General features: G+C 52.5%; 1 long non-coding RNA gene across 1 annotated transcript; it reads left to right on the plus strand.

Moving 5' to 3' along the window:
- The first annotated feature begins 11,391 nt into the window (after nt 1-11,391).
- LOC141276557 (uncharacterized) lies at nt 11,392-20,951 on the plus strand. Its single transcript, XR_012326389.1, has 3 exons — nt 11,392-11,508; nt 14,901-17,048; nt 19,075-20,951. It is a non-coding gene; the product is annotated as an uncharacterized lncRNA (long non-coding RNA).
- Nucleotides 20,952-25,296: the final 4,345 nt, after the last annotated feature.

Genomic DNA, 25,296 nt, shown 5'->3' on the forward strand with positions numbered 1-25,296 from the left:
TATGGGCAGCCCATCCTCCAGCCCCGGTGGGGCCGTTATTCACCGAGAGCCTGGATGGTTACCGTGCAGGGCTGTTTACTGGCTGTGAGTTGGTCAATCCTTTGAGTGAGAGAGGCAGAGCCTGGGCTCAGAAAGCGCAGGGGACTTTCCCAAGGACACACAGCTGTGAGATAATTGGTGGCACCAGGATTTTCTTTTTGCAACGGCTTTATTGAGATATAATTCACATACTATGCAATTCATCCATTTAAAGGGTACAATTCAGTGGTTTTTTTGTACATGCACAAGGTTGTGCAACCAACCCCACCACCTAATTCCAGAACATTTCATCACCGGAAAAAGAAACCCCGTGTCTGTGAGCAGCCACTCCCCATTTCCTCCTCTCCTGGCCCCTGGCGACCATTAATCTGTTTTCTGTCTCTATGGATTGGCTTACTCTCAACATGTTATATAAGTGGATCATACAATTCAGCACGTGTCCTTTCGCGACTAGCTTTGCTCACTTAGCAGATGGTTTTTGGGGTTCATCCATGTTGTAGCATGTGTATTTCGTTCTTTTTTATGACCCCGTAATATTCCACGGATGGATATACCACATATTGTTTATCCATTCATCCGTTGACGGACATGTGGTTTGTTTCCACTTTTTGGTTCTAATGAAGAGGGCGGCTGTGAACATTCCTGTGCAGGTCTTGTGTGGACCACAGCAACCTATGGGAGAGATCAAGCTGTACTACATCCTTGCCAACGTTTTGTTATTATGGGTTCTTAGTTTTTATTTTAGCCATTTTAGTGCATAAAGGTGTGTGTGCGTGTGTATGAGTGTAAGAGTTTTCTCAAGATGTAATCGACATGCAAGCAACGGCCAGGTATAAAGTACACATTTTGACAAGTTAGTCTCTTGGGAAATAAACGAGTTTGGGGTCATGTGGTAACTCTGTTCCGGCACCGGTATTTGAACTGGTGTCTGCCCTGCCCGTAGGCCGGGGGGATTTCTGCTGGCGGGGCCCACTGCCTTGAGAAGGAGAGGCTGGGGTGCCCCCGATGGGCCTCAGCCCTGACTCTGCCATCGGGGTCTTCTCTCTGAGCAGACGGCAGGTCTACAGAAGGTCTGCGGCTCCAGACGTGAGCGCCCGCGACTGGAGCTCAGTCCTGTCTGCATTCAGCACGTACACTGAGCACCTACTGTGTGCCAGGCCCCATTCCAGGCAGCGAACAGATAGTCGAGGTCTGTTCTCAGAGAGCTGACAGTCCAGGGAGGGGAGTGACTTTGCCTGGAAAGGGTGCAGGGTGCCAAGAGACAGCAGGAGGGCGCCAGCTTAATCAGGGCTGTGGAGGTATTTGGGGGGCCGTCCCAAGATGGTGAAAAAGCAGGAGCGAGCCAGGCAAAGAGAACTTGAGGGGGATGAGGAAGCTGCGGGCAGAGGGAACTGCAAGTGCAAAGGTCCTGGTGTGGGCATGTGCTTGGTGTCTTCATGATGTGACAAGGAGCTCAGTGTGGCTGGAGGGGAGAGATGGGAGAGGGGGTGGGAGACGTGGGCAGGGGCCGACCCTGCAGGGCCTTGTAGGCCAGGTGTTTGGGTTTTATTCTAAGCCATGGGAAGCTGCCAGGGGATTTTATGCGGAGGAGAGACTTCCCCCTGGCTGTGGGTGGGAAATAGACTGAGGGGACTGAAAGGAAGTGGGAGACAAGAGAGGAGGCACCTGCAGGCTGTAGCTTCCGCCTGGAGAGACGGGCCAAGAAAGAATGGGTGGGAGGTGTCTTTGTGCGTGGGTTGGGTGGGGTTGGAGAGCGACTGAATGAGGCGATGAGCAGAGGAGGGATTCCAGCGCTACTGGCTGGAAAAGAGAAGAGAGATAACATGGAGAGAAGATGGAGAAAGTCTTTAGAATTGTCTTCTTGCTGGACCCTCCCCCAGCCATCTCCGCTACAGCCCCCACCCCGCCTCGGTGTTCCTCACCCCAGTCCTGACCTGCGATGCGATGCCTCACACTAGCAACCAAACGGACAGCCCCCCGCTCTCTACGGATCTTCCCCCCTCAACTCCCTCCCCTGGTCCCACCTCCTTTCTCAGTGAGCTTCTCTCACCAGACAGCAGCTCTGAGACGGCAGGAGCAGCACCTGGTACGCTGCCTGGCACATAGCAGGCTCTCCGTAAATATGTGGTGAATTAACTAAAGAAGGCTGTGGATGCCCTTGGCGGAGAGTATGGTTCTAGGGAGCCAGAGAGGAGTTCGGAGGGAGGGAGGCTGAGTTCTCTCGCTCATTCTCTCCCTCCTCACTCAGGCCTGTAGAAGGGCAGAGGCTCTCGGGGATCTTGACCAAGGTGGAGCAGCCGGTTCTAGAGCCCAGGAAGGAGGTTATCACAACAGCCCTTGGGAGATGCAAATGCTCTTACTATCACATCCCTATTTTAAAGATGAGGAGACTTGAGTCCCAGAGGAAGGAGGCATTTGTCCAAGGTGCCCCTCAGGTGATAATGGCTGAGCAGGGATTCGAACCCAGACCCGTCTAACTGCGTAGGTCCTTATCTAATCTTTTTGTTCTCAAAAAGGCTTTTTAGAAAACTTAAAATTTAAAAGTTGGCAAAAAAAAAAAAAAAAAAATTGGGGCCTGGGGCAGGAAAGAATTCCTTTAGGTAGAGGTCCTTCTAGAGCCTTCCAGGCATTAATACAGACATGTGTTTGGTGGCCTCTATGGAAGAGACCTGAGGGCTGGATTACAAATAAAACTGCTACAGACATGGACAAGTCTTTGTGTGGGCGTATGTTTTCGTTTCTCTTGGGTAAACATACAGGAGTGCAATTGCTGGACTGAATGATGAGTATATGCTTAACTTTTTAAGAAACTGTCAAACCACTTTCCAAAGAGGCTGCACCATTTTGCCTTCCGACCAGAAGTGCACGAGGCTTCCAGCTCCTCCGTGTCTTCACCAACACTTGGTACGGCCAGTCTTTTAGATTTTAGCCTTTCTATTGGGTGTTTACTTGTTTCTCATTGTGGTTTAATTTGCATTGAACCTCTTTCCACGCACTTATTTACAATCAACAGATCTTAATTAGTGAAGATATACAATATTCAAATCTTTTGTCCGTTTTTAAATTGGCTTCTTTTCTTATTATTGAATCTTGAGAGTTTTTTATATATGCTGGATACAAGTTCTTTACCAGATATGTGTGGCAGATAGACTGAAGAGAGTTTGTAATAGATGCTGGAAACACTGGCTGGCAGTTTTATTGCTATCATTTTCATCACTGTGGTTTAGAGTACAAGTGTTAGGATTCAAATCTCAGCTCTGCCACTCCCTGGCTGCATGACCTTGGGCAAGGGACTTCTGTCTGTGTCCCAGTTTCCCCATCTGTAAGGTGGTTCATATGACGGTTGAATACTCGAATGCAGGTAAAATGGAGTAAAGGCTGGAAAAAAAAATTAGGTATTATTATTACTATTATTATTTTAATGAAAGTCAGACAAGTTCAGTGGAATATCAGATTTTTGATTTGTTGTGGCAGTGGAGCTGAGGCAGCCGGTCTGTGTCTGAACAAGTGTGGGGATTAGGTGACCCTGCACCAGCATCACCCTGTCCCCTCACACGGATCATCTTTCTTAATCCTCACAGCAGCTCTGAGTGATCAGAACTAATCACTGCATTTGACGGAGGAGGAGCTGAAGGCCAGGGTCCTTTATGGCCTCACCTGCCTCCTCTGAGACCCACACCAGAGCCTGGCCCATGGAGTGCGTGCTGGGAAAGTGCATGTCTCCTCCATGGCTGTCTGCGGGCTGAGGAGGCTCTGAAAGGGAGGGACACACTGGGACTTGAAATATTAGTGAGAGTGAGGATGAGGGTGGGAGGCGACGATCAAAGGCAAATGAGGGGCTTCCCTGGTGGTGCAGTGGTTGGGAGTCTGCCTGCCAATGCGGGGGACACGGGTTCGATCCCTGGTCCGGGAGGGTCCCACATGCTGCGGAGCAGCTAGGCCCGCGGAGCAGCTAGGCCCGCGGAGCAGCTAGGCTCATGCACCACAACTACTGAAGCCCATGCTCCACCACAAGAGAAGCCACCTCAGTGAGAAGCCTGCACACCACAGCGGAGACCCAATGCGGCCAAAAATAAAATAAATAAATAAATAAATTTATTAAAAAAAAAAAAAAGGTAAATGAGACCGAACATTGTTTAAAATAAGTAAAAGAGGGGACTTCCCTGGTGTTCCAGTGGTTAAGACCCGAGCTTCCACTGCAGGGGTTGTGGGTTCGATCCCTGGTCAGTGAGCTAAGATCCCACATGCCATGAGGCGTGGCCAAAAATAAAAAAATAAATAAGTAAATAGAATAGAGAGAATTATAGCTGTGTCCCTCTGGTGTTAAAGATGAGAATTATTTTAAGAAACTCCTGTGTCATGTATTCACACAAAAGCAAAAGCTTACAATGGCCTTGTTTGTTCTAAGAACCAAGCGCTTTTCTCTCGGTTATTTTCAGCCGCACTCAGCCTGACCTGCCAATATGTGAACACGCTGTCAGTGTCGCACCTCATCAGGGATATGAACAAGGCCTGTATTTCACTTTACTGGTTGCTTCTAAAAGTCATCATGAAACATTGGCCAAAGCCTACAGGCCTTAGAAAAATAAAAATTTAAAAGTTGGCAAAACTTACAAGCTGTCACTACAGGACAGTTGAGTGAATATCTTCTTGTGGGCTCTATTGGTTGAAAGTCTATCAGTCACTTGAGATGTAAACATATATTTACTGTAAAGGAGCAAAACACAGTCCTATTTTAATAATTATTGTGAACACGGTCGACTGTTTTAAAAACAAGAAGGTTCAAAGAAATCAAAACTAAGGAAATAAATAGATGGTTAATACAAAAGTGATAACTCTGGATGAAACATCATTTTTTCTCAAGCAAATGATTATAAATAATTAAACGATAGCAACAGAGCAGTAGCATTCATTCTACTACTTGTACCATTACGTGGTTTGCTAGCTTTCATGACAAATCATAAAATTCATGATAAGAATATAACCTTTAAGAATGTAATAGTTTCAGTTATTTCATTTCCTCTTTTAGGAGTCTTTTAGGAAAACATCTTATTTGGGCATATTTAGAAAATGAAGGAAGATTTAGAGAAAATGAGGAACCACATGATCCTTTGTCCTCGCCGATCCAACTGCAGAACCATGGATATCCTGCAAGAGCTTTAGGTACATACCTTCTATACTATTTCCTGTCTTCAGGCTACAACGCTGTACAAGCAACGTGCTATAGTTATTGCTATTCACGCAAGTACTTCAGTAGCTGAAAAGGAAGGACGTTTTAAATTTGCCCAAATCGTGAATCCTGGATAAAAGCTCCATCTTGAGAACATATTACGAAAAAGCGTGTCTGGGAATTCATGGCCCTGGACCCAGAGACCAGTGATAGCCTTCCACGTGTCTGCCGAGAGGGCCCATCTCTTCAGTGTGGTGCCCTGGCCGCAGGGAAAGGGTCCCCGAGCAGCTGACAGAGTGAGAGAAACTGATCTTCCCAATGAGCTCAAAGTTTAAAATTGACTACTAATCATAGTAATAATAAAATGGACGGATAGGTTTAATCGTCCGATAGGATTTTACATTCCCCCTTGTCTTTCAGATGCATTCCATGGTGGTGATACTCAGCTTCAGTCAGCGTTCAGAAAACAGAGATTTTAACCCTCAGGAATTTTAATACTGAGCTGAAATGTATACATGGGGTTAGGAGGGGAGAGTGTGTAGCTGGTATGATAGATAAAAGGGACAGGGCAGAAAGGTGGCCCAGGGACAGAGAGCAAAAGGGGAGGTGGCAGAAGATGTGGAATTCGTAGGGGGTCTGAGCAGGGCTGGGAGACAAGACCGTACAGTGGGGGAAAGACCCTACAAGGTTGAGGCAGAGTGGGATGGTTGGCTCATGAAGGGATGGAGCTCATGGGGAAAAGAGCTGGTGCAGAGATGAAAGTGAGGGTGGGGTTGGATAAAGGCCAAAGATGGTGGAGGGAGGACCAGGGTGAATATAAATTTGGGAGATAAAGGACATAAAGGTATCTATGGATCTGGAGATGGATCAGGGCCATGGGGTAGAGGAAGGAAATAAGATGATGGGCTTAATTGAAAGAGAAAGGGGGCCTCAGAAGGTTGGAGAAGGGGCGGCTAGAAAGGGAGTAAAATGATGAGAGAGTTGCTAGAAAGTGAGAAAAGAGAAGAAAGAGATATGAACCTAAGACAGGGACTCAGAGAGAGATGAATAGAGACAACATGTTCCCTGAGAGGCTGGAGCCGGAGGAAGAATGGAGAGGAGATGCAGACACAGAGGGAAAGAGGGAGGAAGAGGAGGCAGGACAGAAGGGGCCACTAGGAGAGAGCTGGGCTTTTAGCCCCTTTCCTGGGAAAACACAGAGGAAAGCCTGGCCTCCGGAGAGGAAGAACAAAAGCAGCGATGGATGCCATCAGAGAGGTGCAAAGGCGGGGAAAGGGCAGAGCACAGAAGAGGGGGCAGTGGCCAGACAGCGAGAAACCAAATGAGGAGGGAAAGATGGTTTAAAATTGGCGAGAGACACTGGGAGGCTGAGAGGTGGTGTGAGGGAAGAGGGTGATTCAATAACTGTCTTGTTTTCTACCAGTTGCTCGTATGTAAGCGAGGGGATCATTGCAGCAGTGACGCAGGTACACTGGGGATACAGGGTCCCCATCATCTGCAGTGTCACCCAAAAGGACACAGGCAAGCCGGGGAGTCACGCTGGCATGGACCCCAGATGCCAAGACGTCGGCAGGCAGGAGGGTCCCACTGCACAGAGGAAGGGTGACAAAGGCCAGGGTGGTGAAGCCAGCCTTTAGCTGGTCTCCTCTGAGAGCAAGTGTGTGTGAGGGCGGGATGCAGGAGGGTTCCTTCTGCAGGTGGGTGTGTGACTGTGACGGGGACATGGAGAAATAGGCATGACACTGGCTTATGTTGGCCCAAACCTTGGTCACATCTTGAAGTAAAAGGAGAATCGTGGAGCGTGGCTGTGAGGTCCCGGGTGTGTCAAGTGGGAAAGATAAGCATGGGAACTGGAGGACGTCGGGGAGGCACTGCTGTATAAATGGGGGAGCAAAAGGAGTAACCCCCTAGGTCTGAGCCGACAGGGGTTTCCTGAGTCATGGACTGACTCACACAGAAATCTGGGGATGGCTGGAGAGTAGCTGGGTGACATGGGTGACTCTCGGAGAGCTGGGCATGAATTCCTAAGTGATGGGAGTAAAAAAAAAAAAAAAATGGTATATTGATGAGCGCAGCGATTCTGAAGAATGCCCAGGGGAAGTCCGGGTAGAGCAAAATGACTCTGCTGGCATCCTGGCTGGCATGGAGAGGGAAACGTGAAGTTGTGCAGTGGAGGTGATAATGCAGAGGAGGCTGGTGTCGCTGGGGGAGAATGAAAAGTAGGCCAGGGTCACTGGTCAAGAGTTGCCTCTTGGTTCTGAGATGCTTGGAGAGCCAGGGAGAAGCTGGCTGAGACTGACGTGTAGTCTGGGGAGTCAGGACTGGGGGACCCTTCACGGGAGGACCCCACTCTCCTCAGATGCGGACATGGTTGAGAAACCCAACGCTCCCAGGATACCCGACCCCTCTCTGACAGCAAAAATGGAAGGTAGTGTGGGGTGTGTGTGTGTGTGCCCTTGAAACAAACGTGGATACTAACAAAGCAGGCAGAAGGACAGAGATTCACTTACCAAGTGTTCTGTCCTTCTGTCTTCTGAATTCCCTTGCCGGTTGCAGGACCCTGGAAGCACCAGGTGCAGGCGGCTCAGGCAAACTCGTCCAGATGCTGCCCTCCTCTGAGACGATCTAGGTATTATTTACTGCATGCATCTTCACACAGAGATGAGCCGCCAGGAGGAATCCCACCACTAATGGATGCAGGGTGCACACTGTTCTGAAATTCTTCCTCCCTTCTGTCCCTCCCCTACTGCCCTGGCCAGTCCCTGTGCTAAAAGGTGGAGAATCAGACCTGTCTTTGCCCATGTCACATCAATGTACCACATCATTATGAGTGCAAGTGACCCTAGTTCATATCCCACCTTGGCCACTGACCTGCTAAGGGACCTTAGGTAGGCCTCTTAACCTCTCTTGGGCCTCAATCTCCTCAGCTAGAAAAAGAGATTTATGTAGATTCCTAGACTGGCCAGAGTGGTTGAAAGGAATGGAAAAAAATAATGCATGAGAGATACCTGTAGTAAATGATCAAGAAATGCTGGCTAAGCATGCTCCTGCCTCAGGGCCTTTGCACATGCTGTTTCTCTTGCCTGGAACACCCTTCCATTATCTAATGGAAGTCCACATGACTCCAACCTTCAAAGAGACCTCTCCTGACCGTCCTATTATGCACCATTTCATGCACTCCCCACCCCCCTCACAGAGCCCTCCCCACCACATTCACTCCCCAGCCCCCCTTCCTGCTTGATCTTTCCCCACAGCACTCACCACCCTCTGACACTTTTAGTTTATTTGCCAATGTCTGGCTCCCCTACTGGAACATCAGCCACAAGAGGGTAGGAAGTTTTGTGTTTTGTTCACGGCTCTATCCCAATCTCTAGAACCGTGCCTGGCACATAGTAGGTGCTCGCTCCATAGAGAAGCCTGAGCTGTGCTCGGATTCATTAAAATGATCCCACACCCTCCTGTGTGACCGTGGTCAGTTTATTTCAACTCCCTGGGCTCCGTCTTCTCTCCTGCAAAAACGAGGCTCAGAGAAGCCTTTCCACCTTGAGTTTGCTAGGAGGGTCTCATGGGACGCGCTGGTTCTGAAGCGCTCTTGGTCCTTTTAGCAGCGCTCCATAAACGCCGGCTGGGTTTTTTTGCTGTTGTTTGCCTTTTTGAAATGGATATTTACGAATGTGGAATTCTCGAGGCTGCGTCCCGACCCGGGAAGGGGGCCCTTGCTGCAAGGAGCAGGCGAGGTCCCCGCCCGCGGGCCGCCGGGCGCCCCTCCAGGCCGCGGCCCCCTCCCCCGCCGGCCCCCAGCGAGACGAATGCAGCACACGGCGGCCTTTATGGGGCCCGCAGACAGCGCGTCGCCAGGCTAACCCTGCGTGGAAAATTCGGAGGTGGAAGGCAAGGCGCCTTAATGAGGGGGCCGCCAGCAGCGGCGGCGGCGAGGGGGCGGAGGGGGCTGCCGGCCGGGCCGGAAACGTGAGCCGGGCTCTGCGGGCGCCCTCCGCCCCCGCGCATTCCCCGGGCCCCCCGGGACCGCGCTGCCCGTGGCCGTGGTCTGCAGGTGGAGGGAGCGGGGAGCGCCGTGCGCCTGGGCTCTGCTCGTTTCCGTGCCGGCTGTTCCTCCCTTCCAGGCGCCTTGCTGCTCTGTGCCTTGACTTCCTCCTCCGTAAAATGGGCCCTGCCCTCTTAGGGTGGGTGGGAGGATTAAATGAGCTGATAGATGCAACGGTGTCCAGCACATGGGAAGCCCTGGACAAAACTAGTAATTTATGGCTACCGTAAACTTTATGATTTCATCAGCCACAAGCTGAGGCTGAGGTATTCAGGAGACCACGGCACAGTTGGATTTGGGGGCTGTTCCCCACCGCCTGCGGTGAGACGGGAGACAGGCTTGGAATAAGGGCAGTCCCTGAAGAAGAGGCCATCAGATTAAGGTTATGGGCCCAGGACCTGGAGTCTGACACAGCTGAGTCCCCAGCTGCAGAGCCTCCATGGCGAAGCTTGAGTCAGCCAAGGTGTTGCTCTGAACCTCAGTCTCCTCATCTGTCAAATGGGCACAGGCCAGGCACTGTACCAGGTGCTGGGGAAGAGCAAGAAGCAGGACCCCCAGCCTCTGGACTCCTGGGCTTCCACTCCAGTGGGGGTGACGAGGCATTCCCTTGAAAGAGGGAAACAAATAATTTCATAGGTGCTTATGTAACACCCTGGGCCCTTAGGGTGGAAGGAGAGGGAGGGAGGGAGGGAGGGAGGAATGGGAGGATGAAGGGAGGTGACCCCAGGATGGGGGAACTGGCGAGAGGGCAAGCTCCTGAATGCCCAGTTTCAGATTCAGACTGGAAGAAGGCAGAAAGCAGAGCTCAGGGAAGCCAGATGGTAGCGGCCCTTCATCTGCTCCTTCCTCCACCTGGATATTCCACAGCTCTCACTTCCTCCAGGCCTCTACTCAAAGGTCACCTCCTTAACGAGGCCTCCCCAGACCACTATCTAAACACACTCCCACCCTGGGCTTTTCTCTTTGCCCCCTGCCCTGATTTATGTCTTGTTATTATATATCTTTTTGTTCGCGTATTTCTTGTCTGAGACCTCCACTTGCCCCCGAGCTCGACCAGGATGGGGATTTTGTTCACAGCTGTAGCCTCTGCTCCCAGGCTGGCACAGAGTAGGTGCTCACTAGATGACTGAGGAATGAATGAATGGACAGTGCCAAGCAGTGGAGGACACAGAAAGCCTCCCTCTTCTTTCTGGTGACTGTTTCTGGCTTGTAGGGGACAGGTTTCCTGAGCTGCAGGCAGGCAGACAGAGAGAGGGTCAGGTGAATAGAGGGACAGGGGACAGAGGGCTCCAGGGCCCACCGGCTGTTCCCTCCTCCAGCGGCCCTGCAGAGGGAAGCTCATTTTCAACTTCTGCAGCAGCCCCAGTGGCAGGCGGGCTGGGAGCTGGGAGCTGGGAGCTAGGAGCCTGCTCTTCCTGTCATTGCCACTGGTGAGAAATCTCACACGTTGTAAAGGCAGCTAGGCTCCCTTCTGGCTGGGGCAGCTGGCTGGATCTGCCCTGGGCTGGCCGGGACGTTCCCAGGGTCCCCAGGCTGGGCGGTGTATCTGGTGGGGCCTCCTAGACCCTGGGATCCTCTCCCTGGGGGCGGGGCACGGACCCTGCATTTTCACAGACCCGATAGCATAGAGCTCAAGGTGAGTCAGGCTGTCCAGGTTCAAATCCCAGCTCAGCCATTTGGAGCTGTGTGATCCTGGGCAAGCTACCCAAACGGACTGTGTTCCTAACCATAAAAAGCTATAATAATATTAAAAAAGTGAAATAATACAGTACCTGGACCTGGTTCAGGGGCTCCTATCTGCTTTCATGCCATGGACCCCTTTTATGTTTGTACATTTAGATTTAAATTTATAAATTAAAGTGTATAGGATTAAAAGAAAACCAATTATATTGAACTAGTCGAATGTTCGATATGGGGACAGCTGTACTTCTTTGCTAATGAATTTAATGATAAGATCGGGCCTAATAACTAGGGTAATTTTGAAGTTGAAAAGAGGATAAAAGCTGTTTCTGAGACACTGTAGAGGGGCGTGGGACAGCATGTGATTTCTGAGGGACAAAGCCACGGTCCTGCTGAGGTTCATTTCCCAAGTCCACCTGTAAGAGCGGGAAATGCTGAATTTCAGGTGGTTGGTGAAGATGTACCTTTCTTTCCCAGTCCAGGTTCATGGGCCCCTGAATTCCACCTTGGGCCCCTGGAGGTGGTGGTGAATGATGAGGTCTCCTGGAGATGGACCAGGTGCCCAGGAGCCCAGGTGAGTCTGGTGGAAACAGCCTCAGGTGTTCTAGAAAAGGCACCGGATACGGAGTCCCCTGGGTCCGGCTTCGGCAGGCTTCTAGGAGGGAAGATGGGGCAGGACGGTAGGTGTCAGATGGCCAGCACAGGGGTCTGGGCCCTCATAACACCTCGCAGGTTTGGGAGATGCTAGGGTGGAACGGGGCTCTGAAGGAGGGGAGTGGCCATTCTGTGCCTGGTGGCCTCTCTGGGACCCGGGCCTGTGTGTGAGTCACCGTTTTGCGTCGGTGTCATCTGGGTGTCATCTGGGTCAGGGCAGGGTGTGTGTGTGTAGGTGTGAGTGTGTCTTTGTGTGGGGGACACATTTGGGAGGGTGGGGGGTGTGTCAGTGGGTGGGGAGTGTAGAGCGGCTGCACGTGTGAGTCTGTGTGTATGTTTGTCAGTGGGTCAGTTCTGGGAGTGGATTGTTGTGTGTGTGTCAGGGTTTGGTGGGGGGCTCTGGTGTGTGTTTGTGTGGGATTTGCAGGTCTCTGGAGTGTTCAGGTTGGGGGTCTTTGCTGTTAGCTGGTGTGAGCGTGAGAACACGGGTGTATTTGGCGGCGGAGGGAAGGATGGATTTTGTGTCCATGCACGCATCAGGGCTGGTGGGGGGTGTCCGGTGTGTGTCTGTGTGAGCGTGTGTGGCCCTGTCACCGCCGGCTCCGGGCCCGGCCACATAAACTTCGCACCCCTGCGGGCGGGCTCTGGCGGCCCCGCAGTGGCCGCGTCAGGCAATGGGAAGCAGATGGGCCGGGATGGAGGCCATATGGGGCTGGGGGCGGGGGCGCATTCCTCCCTCCCAGAGCCGCCAGGAAGCCCCCTGCCTGTCGGCCCCCCATCAGGGCGGGAGCTGGAACTGACACAGTAACAAATGTCCCGCAGCCAGCGTGGAGCCGAGGGAGGCGGGGGAGGCAGCCCCTGCCCCACGGGGAGTGTGTGTGTGTGTGTGTGTGTGTGTGTGTGTGTGTGTGTGTGTGTGTGTGAGAGAGAGAGAGAGAGAGAGAGAGAGAGAGAGAGAGAGAAAGAGAAAGAGAGAGATGCGGAGTGGTCCAGGAGATGCTGTCTCGAGGGGAGGCTGCCTTGAGAAGCTGTAGCTGACCCTAGGGCTGTGCAACCTTGGGCATACATGCCTGCTTTGTGCCTCAGTTTCCCCAGCAGGGTCATAGCCATTTGGGATGGGATCCTGGGAAGTTTGGACATACCCTCCTTCTCAGGGTAGGACCCTAACTGCAGAAAGCTAGGCAGATACCAACAGTAACAGTGACAAAAACAGTAATGGCATCTAGCCTTGACTGTGTGCAGGGTACTGGATAATGGTAAAGAGGTGGGCTCTGGAACCAGACTGGCCTGGGTTCAAATCCCTGCTCTGCCCTTTTCTGGCTGTGTGACCTCGGGCAAGTCATGTCTCTCTGTGCCTCAGTTTCTCTTCTGTAAAATGGAGGTAATAATAACAACAACAGCAGCACCTCCCTTTTTCCAGGCGGTCACGAAGTTTAATCCGGGTAAAGTGCTCACTGCAGCGGCCGGTCCCACCCTGTGCAAGCCAGGCTTGGGGCCCCAGAGTCGGGGGACACAGCTTTTCAGTAAGGGCTAGTTGTGAGCATCAGCTTGACAACCCCACGGGGTGTCTCCTGGGCTTAGGGCCATTTTGCAAGTGAGACCCAGAGAACCAAAGCACTCACCTCACCTGGGCTTACACAAGGGTTAAGGGGCAGAGCTGGGTTCAAACCCAGGCCACCTTCCAGGTCCAGACCCTGGCTCCCCTCTCCCTGCTGTGTGACCTTGGGCAAGTGCCTGAACCTCTCAGGGCCTCAGGTGATTACCCTTCCCCCCCAGGCTCAGAGACGAGGAGATGGACGAGACTGTTCTTCTCAAGACAAATGTCCCATGAGTCACCCCTGTTACCTCTCCTCTCCTGGAGGCTGAGATGGGAGAGGGCAGGAGTGGAGGGCGAGGGCTCAGGAGCTGAGGCCAGCTCTGGGTAGACTTGGCCCAGTCTGTTCACCTCTCCAAGCCTTCCCAAAGGGATATTTTCCAAAGGAGATTGTCAGGAAGCTTAACAGGATCTTGTAAATAAAGTGGCACATGCTAGGTACGCTTCCCCTAGGGGTAGGGCATGTGACCCAGCACTGACCAATCAGAGCACTGCCTCCTCTCAGCAAATGAGAGGCAGGCCTGGGATTTTAGCTGGAACCAAAAAGAATGAAGTGCTTTCTATTCAGGTGGCTGGTTGAGTGGAAGCTTGGAGCATGGAGTTCATCTTGCTTCTATGAGCGGGGAGTTTGAATGAGAATTGAGGCAGGAAAAATGGAGAGAAAGCAAGTGCTGAGGATGAAATCTGAATACCTAGATGCAGCGATGCCTGGTACCATTATGGTTCCTGCTTTGTGGGTGAGAAATTGAGGCCAAATCCAGTGTCACACAGCCAGGCAGGAGCAGAAGAGGGATTTGAACCCAGGCCTACTGGCGCCAGCGGCCGTGCCCTGAACCTCTAGACTCCACAGAGCCCTTTGGTGTAAATCCCTCCCCCTCGCCTGGAATTCTCTCACCCAGCCTAGTTTTTGAACTCAGCTATTTCTGATCATCCCGAGGGAGAACGTTTCCTGCCTCTGGCAGAAAAATCAGGGGAGAAATGAGAGCCCTGTGGTCTGGCCCCAAACTCAGTTTGGGCAAGCTTGGCGAGATGAGAATTCTTTCCTTTTCTCTCTTTCTTTCCTTTCTTGTCCTTTTTTCTCTTTCTTTCTCTCTTTCTTCCCCCTTCCTCCCTCCGTTCCTTCCTTCCTTCCTTTCTCTTTCTTTCTTCCTTTCTTTCTTTTCCCCTCCTTCCTTCCTTCCTTTCCTTCCTTCTTTCTTTTTCTCTTTCCTTCCCCTTCCTCGCGTCCTCCCTCCCTTCCTTCCTTCCTTCCTCCCCAGCCCCTCCCTCCTGTCTGAAATAAAACATTGTTTACTCCAGCCCACCTCACACCTGGTTCATGCTCTCACTTCTGCCTGGATGACCTCCATCTCAGCCCTGCTCCTGGCCTAGTTGGCTGCATTAGGCCCCAGTACAGCAACCATCAGCAACTCTTATTAAAATGCAGACCCCAGGGCCCTGCATGGACACAGGCATGTTTGCACACTGGGGGCAGGGCTGGTGAAGATGAACACCCGGTGGAGATTGGAATGCAGGTGATTCATGGGACACTGCACGAGGGTGTCCTTGGAGGGCCTTGAAGATCACGGTTAAAAGTTGTGCCTCGGGTGGGGCGGGTGCTAGGGAGCTGGGCCCCTCTGAACTGGAGTGGACTGAGGCTGGGGCTGAAGGAGGGGCCCTCTCAGTCCTTTGGCTGTTTGGATTCAAGTTTCACCTCAACTAGTTTTTCACTCGGGCAGGTGCTGTAACTTCTCTGAGGCTTGGTTTACTCATCTGAGAAAAGGAGATTCCAGAGAAAAAGGCTCAGTATGTGTTGAACTGTTAGTGTATACAAGGCTCTGAGTTCAGCACTTTGCATGGAGAAATGTATTCAACCCTCACAACCCCAGGAGGTGAGTACTGTTACTCTCGTTAATTTTTCAGAAAATGAAACTGAGGCTCAGAGTGTTCAAGTTACTTGTTAAAGGTCACACAGCTGGTAGGTGGCAGAGCTGGGACTTAAAACCCAGGCATCTGGCTCCAGACCCTGTGCTCTTACCAGGACTGTATAAAATTTTTGCTTTGTTTGTGTTATTCACTGTTGTGCCCCCAGGGCCTGGCCCATGGTAGGTCTCACTAAATATTTGTGGAATGAATAAATGATCACCCCTTGAAGGGAGGTGACTCAATAGGTAATGGCTATTACCTCAGTAACGGCTCATTCTCCCTAAATGTGGGAGATATTAAAGCGAGTGCTAATCCTTGTCGTGAGCCTTGGTCATCTCGCCGTGCTTTGAGTAACAGGGATAGTAACAGTCCTACCACTGAGGGTTGCTACGGGGACCCTGTGAGATAACGCTGGGACCCCAAGCCCCATAGAATAGGCTCTGAGGGCATTAGCTGGTTCTAGCAGCTTCCTAGTCTCTTCTTCACTCTGATTTCCTGGTGTGATCCTGTCCCGCTCACAGGCCAAACAGGCCTATGGCTGGTGCCAAGCACACAGTAGGTGCTCGGAGGAGAAGGATAGATACCTGGGCGCTTGCTGTGTGTTGGGCTTTTTAAACATTCATCATCTGACCCACTTTTCCCCCCAACCAACACAAGAAAGGGGCCCGGTGCCTGGGCCTCTGTCTGTTGAATGACTGAATGAAATGCAGAGCTGGCTGCATTGGTGGAGCGTGTCTGGCTCAAGCCCCACCCGCCACCCACTGTCTGCCAGCTCAGAGCCAAGCCTGGGTTTCCACATCTGCTGCTGCTGCCAGGAGGTGAGTGGGCCTTGGGGGAGGCAGTTCCCGGCCATGGAGCTGGGGATTTGTGGGAAGGCTGCCAGGAGGAGGAATTTCCTTCATGAAGTTAAGCCGGGTCTGAGTAATTCCTCGTCCAGCGGCGGCTGGGAGGGCAGGCATGGGGCCGTGAGACTCACAGTTCTAGCCGAGCCTGGAGCGCTGCCAGCTGTGGCTCTTGGGCCCCAGGTTCTGCCCCAGGATGAGAAGCAGCATCCAGGAGGTGCCACCAGCTGCTTGGACGAGTCCCTTCACCTCTCGGGGCCTCACTTTCCACATCGGCACCGTGGGAGGGCAGCTGTCCCAGCCTGGCGGGGCTGTTCTGAGATTCAGAGGGGTCACATGTGCCCAGCTGGGGTGGGTTTTTTCATCGTGTGGAGGACAGGAGCTGTCTGGGGGTGCAGATGGCCTGGCCTCAGAAGCAACAGGCCCTGAGGGCCTTGGGTGAGTCATTTTGCTCCGCAGGTCCCAACTTCCCCCAACAGCCTGAGCCTGGGACAGGAGCAGGAATGTTCTCAGAGGCAGGAACTTTTGAACCACAAGTGAGAAAGCAATGACAACCATAATAATAATGCCTGGACAACGGAGCTTTCGACCGCTCCCTCATTTGTTTCTGCTTTCAGCGAATATATTTTAGCTCCGTGGGTTCATTCAGTGAACATCGCTGAACACATTTCGTGCCTGGCTAAGGTTGCCGGGTTTAGCACCAACAAAAACAAGATCCATAACAACAGCAGAAAGCCCAGGATGCCCAGCTAAATTTGAATTTCAGATAAACAGCAAATACATTTTTCGTATAAGTATATCCCGTGCAATATCTGTTAGTTTAAGTATATCCCGTGCAGCCCCACGGCAGGACCTGTGGGAGGCATTTTGCTCACACGCCCCCATTTCTTTTTCACACAGCCCTGTGAGGCGAGAATTATCACCCACGTCTACTCATGAGGAACTGGAGGCTCAGGGAAGTGTGCCCACCCGCCCAGGATCACTCGGGCTGGGCGTCCTGACTGAGGGCCGGGCCTCAAGTGCCACTGGGCGGCAGGGTGCTGGGGGGGCCTTCAGGAGAGCCGCACTGACTCTCTCACCCCCTACTCACTTCCTGGATGGCAATTTCAGGAACGCAAGGTCAGATTGGTAACTGCCCAGCACTTTCTCCCTGCCCCAGACTTCACCTGTTGGGGGAAGTCCCTGTGGGTCACCCAGGGCTGGAGGCCATCACAGCCAGGACATGGGCTGGGGAGCTGGACGGGCAGAGCTCCCATACTGTGTGGGCAGAGTGGGCATCCAGAGGGAGGAAGACAGATGGGGCTGCGGTCACCAGAACTACCTTGGCCACAGCCCCTCATCAATAAGCAGGGCCTCACTGACACCCCAGCTAAGTCCTAAGCCAAGAGGGGACCACTAGAGTCACCCCTGTCCCCACTGCATGCCCTTGGGGCACTCTTGGCCCTTTTCTGGACAGAGCCCCATCCTCTCTGCAAAGAGGCATTCTTTCATTCTTTCACTCACACATTCACTCATTCATTTATTTGTGCTTTACTTCCACAGATGTTTCTTGAACACCTACTATGTGCCAGGCATGGTTCTAGGCTTGAGGCATAGGGGGATACACCAGAAAACAAGACAGATCAAAAGCCTTGCTGTCATGGAGCTGATGGTTTAACAGGGAAGACAGATAATAGACACATAAAAACATAATTTCAAGTGGGAAAAGTACTAGGATAGAAATAAAGCAGGGGGAAGTGACAGAAGATGACTGCTGGGGACCCCTTGAGGCAGGGCAGTCCAGGAGGGCCTCTCTGAGGAGGTGATGTTTGAGAAAAGATCCAGAGAGTGAGAAGCAGCTGGTCCGGGGCAGATGTGGGGAAAGGGCTCCTGGCAAAGTGATCAGCACGTGCAAAGGTCCTGGGAACAGAGCAAGCCAGGTGACTGAGAGAATGTGTTGCTAGAATGCAGTGAACCAGGGGGCGCCTGGTGGGGCTGAGGGAGTCGGGGGTGAATCATGCAGGGCTGAGCAGGTCACAGTTAGAGATCCTCTTGGCTCCCTGAGTCACCTCCTCCAAGGAGCCTTCTTTGATGACCTTGGCTAAACTAGCCCTCATTTCATTCTTCCTTATAACGCTCATCGCTATGTGGTGTCAGAGTCTCTATTTATCCCGTGTGTAGGGATGTACTGTCTTTCTTTTTCCATAATTGCAATGTCAGCTGGGCAGAATCACCCAGAGTTACCTATTGGCTGCCACATGGCATGGAAAATGTGGCCACAGGATCCAAGCATAGGAGCCGTTGATGGATGGCAGGGAAAACAGGTCCTGGGTTTTGTGGATTGTAGTTTTGACTTGATTTAAGCTTCACCAGCCAACTCTGGAACCCAAGCCCTGAGTACAACGAGATTCTCTTGAAATAAGATAATAATCCTGGCTAACTTTCACTGGATGCTTTCTGTACGCCAGGCATTGGGCTAAGCACTTTGTGTGTGTGTGTGTGTGTGTGTGTGTGTGTGTGGTAAAAGACACATAAAATTTACCATTTTAACCTTTTAAAAGTGTGCAATTCTGTGACATTTAGTGCATGTACGCTGTTGTGCAATCATCACCGCCATCTAGCTCCAGAACGTTTCCACTCCAAGAGGAAACTCTGTAGCCATGAAACAGTCACTCCCCATTCCCCCCCTCCCTCTAGCCTCTGGAAACCACTAACCTACTTTCTGCCTCTATGGCTTTGCCTTCTCTGGGTATTTCATGTGAATGTACTCATACAACACGAGGCCTTTTGTGTCTGGCCTCTTTCACACGTTCATTCGTGTTGTCGCGTGGATCAGTACTTCATTCCTTTTTACTACTGAATAGTAGTCTATTGTATGGATATACCACATTTTGTTTATTCATCCATCAACTGATGGACGTTTGTTTCCACTTTTTGTCTATTGTGACTAGTGTCACTATGAGCGTTTGTGTACAAGTCTTTGTTTGAACACCTGTTTTCAATTCTTTTGAGTATATACTTAGGAGTGGAGTTGCTGGGGTCATACGGTAATTCTATGCTTGATTTATTGAGGAATTGCCAGCTCAGCACTTTTTAGTGTCCAGGACCTTGGGGAATTCTCACAGCATGCTAATGAGGGAGACTGTGCATTGCCCCCATTCTGCAGATGAGGAAACTGAGGCGCAGAAAGTGGAATTCGTGAGCCAAGGTCACACGGATAAGAATTGATGAAGTCGGGCCCGTTGGATTGCAAACCACCTTGAACCCAAGCTGAAACGGGAGGGAGAAGGAGAGCAAGGACAGGGCTGTCTCCGCTCCATCTGCAGAGGAAGCTGAGGAAAGCCGTAAAAGGCAGCGTTTCTCTATCAGACTTGCTTGGATTCCAATCCCCCTTGCTCATTCCTGGCTGTGTGTCTTAGGGCAAGCTGGTTCACTTCTCTGGGCCTCCACTTCCCCATTCAAGGGTGCTAAGGAGACAACTTCCCTCAGATGGTAGTTATAAGGATGGAATAAGAAGCCTGCCCCTGCTGTTATCCTTATGAATGTTGTTATTTTCTGACACAAGGGGAAGAGGTTTCTCCAGCCCTGAGATCCCATGCTCTTGCTTTGGGTGGGGCTGGGAGCAGAAGGGAGTGAGGGACTCCCAGAATCTCCTCTCCAGAGGGGCTGGAAGGGCTGGGCAGCCCAGGGGTGGAAGCGGTGTCTACCTTCAAGTCCCACATCCATGGTGACGCTGAATGTTTCGGATGGGAAAACAGTGCACAGTTTTCCAGAAATGCTTGGACGCCACCTCATCAGAAGAGAACGTAGCCTGGGTCCATTACTCCCCCAGAACCACAGCACATTTTAGGCCAGAAATAATACTAACTCGGCTTGTTACGTGGACGCCAGAGAATAAAAATCTAACTTGGACATATAACTCTAACGGGATGGAGAGGGTGACTGAGAAGTTTCACAGATGAGCTTTCAATACGAGCATGGGGGTGGGGGTCCCCAAGCCTCTTTGCTGAACTCGGCACAGACCCAGGCTTGCAAGCTTGCAAACTCGGAGAACCTCAGGAACAATTACTAAGCACTTGCTGTGCGCATCGACTCATTCCACATGAGAAACAGTCCTGGGAGGCGGTTCTATTGTAAGCCTCTCTGTACAGATGGGGAAACTGAGATGCAGAGAGGTACAGGCGCCAGCCCAGGGTTGAACAGCTAAGAAGAGGCTGAGCTGGGGTTTGAACCCAGACAGTCAGGAACTGGATGAAGCCCACACTCTGACCCACCACAGCCTTCCTCAGGGAAGGCCGGGAAAAATGTTTTGTGTTCTGCAAAATTAAGTGACCATGTCCGGCTGAGGTCACTGGCTGATGGGTGGGAGGTTGCTGATGAGGAAATGGGGAGGGGCGTGAAGGCACCCCAGGAAGTGCCCAGTGTCCCTTTTGCTGGAGATTTTCCTTCCTGGACTCTTGGCCTGGCTGTTTCTTGGTGAGTGTGTGTAGGTTGGAGGGTTAGTGAGAGAAGAGAGACCCCGATCCTGGTGCTGGGGCGTGTTCGGGTCCAAGGTCAGGTCTGCAGCCCAAGGTCCCTCCTGCTTGGGAGGTGCCCAGGGAAGTGCGCGGTCTGTCTACACTCCACCCAGCCTCCTGCCCCAGACTTGCCAACTAGGCATGGTCACTGCCAGCACTGCCTCCCCAGGTTGCCAGTTCTGCTTTGTGACCTGGGTAAGCATAACAGCCTCTCTGTACCTCAGTTTCCTCCCTCGGAACGTGGGGATAACCCCCCCACGCAGTTGGGAGGGATACATGGTTGGGGATGCCACTCTTATTCCCACTCTTGCTGTTAGCAAGAATCCACGTGGAGTGTCTGCGCTGCCGAGGGGGGGACACCCCTGGCCCAAGCCCGGTCGGACGCCAGGCGGGAGGGCCCTTGGTGTCGGCCAGGGCTGGCTCCGGCCCGGCCGCCTGCCCGGACGGACGTTGGGGGAGGGAGGCCCCTCTCCCGCCAGACTCCTGAGTCACAGTTTCCCGGCGCTGCCAGCACCACGGGAAAGGGGGGAGGTGGGTGGGGACAGGGGGAGGGGAGGGGAGCCTGGGGAGTGGGCGGAGAGCTGAGATCTCAGTTGTGGCTGTTTTGGGGCGGGACGGAGAGAAAACCATCTGTCAGGAGCAAGTCAGATACGAAGGGGGTCCTGCGGTGTCAGAGTGGGATCCTTGCGCCCCCGTCCTGGGTTATAGGCAACAAACTCAGTCCCTAAATACCCTGACCCCCGTCCCCCACGTACACACGTACTACACTCGGCTCCACGACCTTCTTTCTGTTTCTTGAATTTGTAGATCAGGTTCCAGCCTCAGGGACTTTGCACTCGCTATTTCCTCTGCCTCAAACACTTCAAGGGACTGGCTCTTTCTCAACCCCAGGCTTAGTTTAGATGTCACCTCCTCAGAGAGGCGCTCCCTGACCACCTGAGCTTTCAAGTGTTCTCTTCCTCCTTCCCCTCCCGATTCCTCGAGCTCATCCATTCACTCATTTATCTGCCCCCAGGATACTGAGCCCCTACTGTGGGCCAAGCCTTGCTCTGGGCATGTGGGATGTAATAATGAAGAGAGCAGCAACCTCCCTGCCCTCCTGGAGCTTTCATGCCACCAAGTGAGACAGACCAGCACTGATGAATATGCAGTAACATGGGCTGTCCTAAGGGTCAGCGGGGAAGAATCAGGCACAGGTGGTGGAGCCAGATTGCCAGAGGGAGCGGTCTCCACGTTGGGTGGGGGGTGAAGGAAGTTCTCTCAGAAAGTGATGCCACGGAGATTTGAAGGAAATAAGGGAGGGGACCATGTGCGTATCTGGGGAAAGAGTTTTAGGCAGGGGGGAACAGCAGGTGCAAAGGCCCTGAGGCAGGAACATGGCTGACATAATCAAGGAGCAACAAGGAGGCCAGTGTGGCTGAAGCAGAGTAGGGGTTGTGGGATGAGGTCAGTGAGGGAACAGGGTGGGCAGATAATCAGGCTGTGGTGAAGATTTGACATTTGCTCTGAGTGAGGTGGCAGCCCCTGGAGGGTCTTGAGCAGAGGGGCAACAGAAGTGGTGAGACGGTCAGATTCCAGGTAGATTTAGGGGGAGAACTGTCCTGTCTCAGAGACAGATTAGGGAGAAGGCTACAGAGAGGGAGGTGTCAGGAAAATGCTTCAGTTGGAATCAGGACCCCTCCAACCCTCCAGGCAGACAGGCAGTGTCCCCCTAGATCACCCTTGTCCTGACAGGCCCAAGCCCTGGACCAGGACTCCGCCCCACAAGTGAATTGGGGTTTTCAAAGTCAGGCTTGAATCTGTGTTGGGCAGAGGGCAGTTTCTCACCAGTCAGCCTTCCCCCATGGAGGCTTTTTGGGGAGAAGGGGGTGACCCTAAGTCTTCTCTCTTTCTCTTTCATAACCCGGAGGCTAACCAGGGACTTGGTCAGGTCTGGGAGGTGGCTTGGGGGGAGGGGCCAGGACCTTTCAGAGCCTTGCAGGCAGGAGAGGTGAAGTAGAAACCACTAGTGAAGGGGAGAAGCAGCCTGTGGCCAGCCTAACCCCCAACTCCCCAGGTGTGCGCACGCGCATACACGCACACGCACACGCACACACACACACACACACACGCACAGACTTGGTGTCTCATCCCTCTGGCCATGGTCCCCCCACCTCCAACGTGATCAGGCCCATGGGATCCTGTCCAGAGCTGTGACCAGTGAGTCAGCAGGAATCACCCCAGACAGGAGCCAGTACCCTGGTGCCCAGACCAGAAACCACCCCTGACCTGTCCAGCTGGACAGGAACAGGGACCTAGTGGGCGGAAAAGCCCTCAGAGCAGGATAGCTGTGGGGAGAGGCAGTGAGGTAAGACCCCCCCAGTCCAAATGCAGCTCTCAGCCACCTGTCCCCGATGGTTTCCACTGGGGTCTGGATAATAGTTGGAGGAGGTGGTTTTGGTTCTTCCGTCCAGTACTGTTGAGGCCTTGAGGGTCAGCCTGGCTTTGCTGCATTGTGTTGGGTTGTCATGGTGTATCAGGTCCATTTCATTGCAGTTTCCGTTCTACTGTGTGTTCCAGTCTGTTCCAGGGCCTTCCATTCCTTTGTATTCTATTGTGTTTATTTGTTTAGTCATGCAACAGATGTTTATTGAGCACCTAATATGTGCCAGGCAGTGTTCTAGGTGCTAGAGTTACAACTTTGAATAAAGCAAGATCCTGCCCCAGGGAGTTCACAGGGAGACTAGCAACAAACCAAAGAACAGCATCAGGTAGTGCTGAGAGCAGTGGAGAGGAGTGGCAGCCAAAGGACAGCTCTATCATAAAATAGAGCTGAACAGGGAGGGGCTGCTTTCAGCAGTGGGATGGAGTGGGGTCAGGACTGGCCTCACTGAGAAGGTGACATTTGAGCAGAAACCTGAAGGAGGTGAGGGAGGGAGCCCCACAGCTATCTGAGGGTCAGGAAGAGCATTCCAAGCAGAGGGAAGAGCAAGTGCAAAGGCCCTGAGGTAGGAACTTGGCTGGTGTGTTCAAGGAACAACCAAGAGGCCAGTGTGGCTGGAGCAGATAACCAAGGGGACAGTAGGAGAGATGGGGTAGGAGAACAAGTCCTCCATGCATTTCAAGCAATTTAAGTGTTTCTAAGAATATTTTCGCCTTTCCCAACAGATTTATAGCAGCAAACCCCACCATCTGAGATGTGTCTGCTGGTATTCTGGTCTAAGCCTTTGCTCTCTGGGGCCTGATCTTGCCAAATGGTCTTCCCGCTGCCTCCCAGAGCTGGGCCAGCTGTAACAGGGCCTGGGACTGGTTCATTCCTTCCTTCCTTCCTTCCCTCATGTATTCATTCATTCCACCAGCATTTACTTAGCTGGAACAGTGAGGAGCAAGACAGACACTGTCCCTGCCCATGGGGAGCTCAGAAGTCCAAAAGCGGGAGCCATGATGGAGGATCCCCAAAAAGGCTGCAAACCCGGGCTGCCTCTGAAGAGGGAGGTAACACCCACTCCAACAACAGCAACGAGTACCGAGAGCCTTTCCCTTTTCAGAGCCTTTATGGGAATCAGCCCATTCATTCTTTTTTTGTGTGTGTGGTACGCGGGCCTCTCACTGTTGCAGTCTCTCCCGTTGCGGAGCACAGGCTCCAGACGCGCAGGCTCAGCGGCCATGGCTCACGGGCCCAGCCGCTCCGCGGCATGTGGGATCTTCCCGGACCAGGGCAGGAACCCACGTCCCCTGCATCGGCAGGCGGACTCTCAACCACTGCGCCACCAGGGAAGCCCAGCTCATTCATTCTTACAGCAAATCTTACTGTCCCCATTTCACAGCTGGGAAAACCGAGGCACAGGGATATAAAGGGCAAGGTGGGCAGAACCAGGCTTTGTCCTTGGGTACTTGGTTCTAGTACCTCTCAATGCATCCCACTGGGGCTGATCATCAGGTGTGGAGAGAGGACCCTTGTTGTCCAGTTAATCCTGTTGTTAGGTGTGAAAAAAGATGGTTTTTCGGGCCCTACTGCATGGCTTGTGGGATCTTAGTTCCCTGACCAGGGATTGAACCCAGGCCTGGCATTGAAAGCTTAGTCCTAACCACTGGATCACCAGGGAGCTCCTGAAAAAAAAAAATGTTTAATTGATAAATTGTTGCAAGCACAGCCTGGGAATCCACTGTTGGAGGAGTAGAGGGGAGGGATGGATGTGGGGTTATGTCAGATGGGCAGGCTGGGTGCCATCCGGGGAGCCTTCCTGGAGGAGGCAGATGCCAGGCAGCAGTGAACAAGTGGGACAGAGCTCCCGATGGTGCTGGTGGCAGTGTGGGTCAGCTGGGGTGGCCTTGAATGGCAGGTGTCTGTGATGTGGGCGCCTGGGTTGTGTGTCTGTGTGTGGTGTTGTATATTTCTGTGTATCTATGTGTGTCTACCTGTGCATCGGCAGTGTGCGTCTGATTTGGGGCTGTTTGTGCTTCTGTATTCATAGGTGTCTGTGGGTGCGTGCAGTGTGTATGTGTGTTGTGTGTCTGGGATTTTGTGTGATTGCTTATGGGTGTCATATGTCTGTTTTTTGGGTCAGGTGTCAGGTATGTGTTGAGTGTTGTGTGTCTGCTGTGTATTTGGGGGTATGTGTGTGCATGAGTGTACAGGAGAGTCTGTGTTCCTGTGATCGTTTTATGTCTGTGACAAGTGTCTGAGTTCCTGTGGGTGCAAGGCCATGGGCAGGACCCTGCCTGCAGACACACCCCAGAGCAGCAGCAACAGCCCTGCATCACCTCAGACAGGTCGGGGTGGGGAGGGCCGAGTCTGAGCCCCAGGGCAGGAGGCTGAGTCCCGCCAGCGCGAACCCGCTTCTCCCCATCACCCAAGTAGCCCCAGAGCAGCAGGAGGAGCCTCAGGCGCA

Source organism: Tursiops truncatus, chromosome 15 (assembly GCF_011762595.2).
Source record: "Tursiops truncatus isolate mTurTru1 chromosome 15, mTurTru1.mat.Y, whole genome shotgun sequence".
In the NCBI taxonomy this organism is placed as follows: Eukaryota; Metazoa; Chordata; class Mammalia; order Artiodactyla; family Delphinidae; genus Tursiops; species Tursiops truncatus.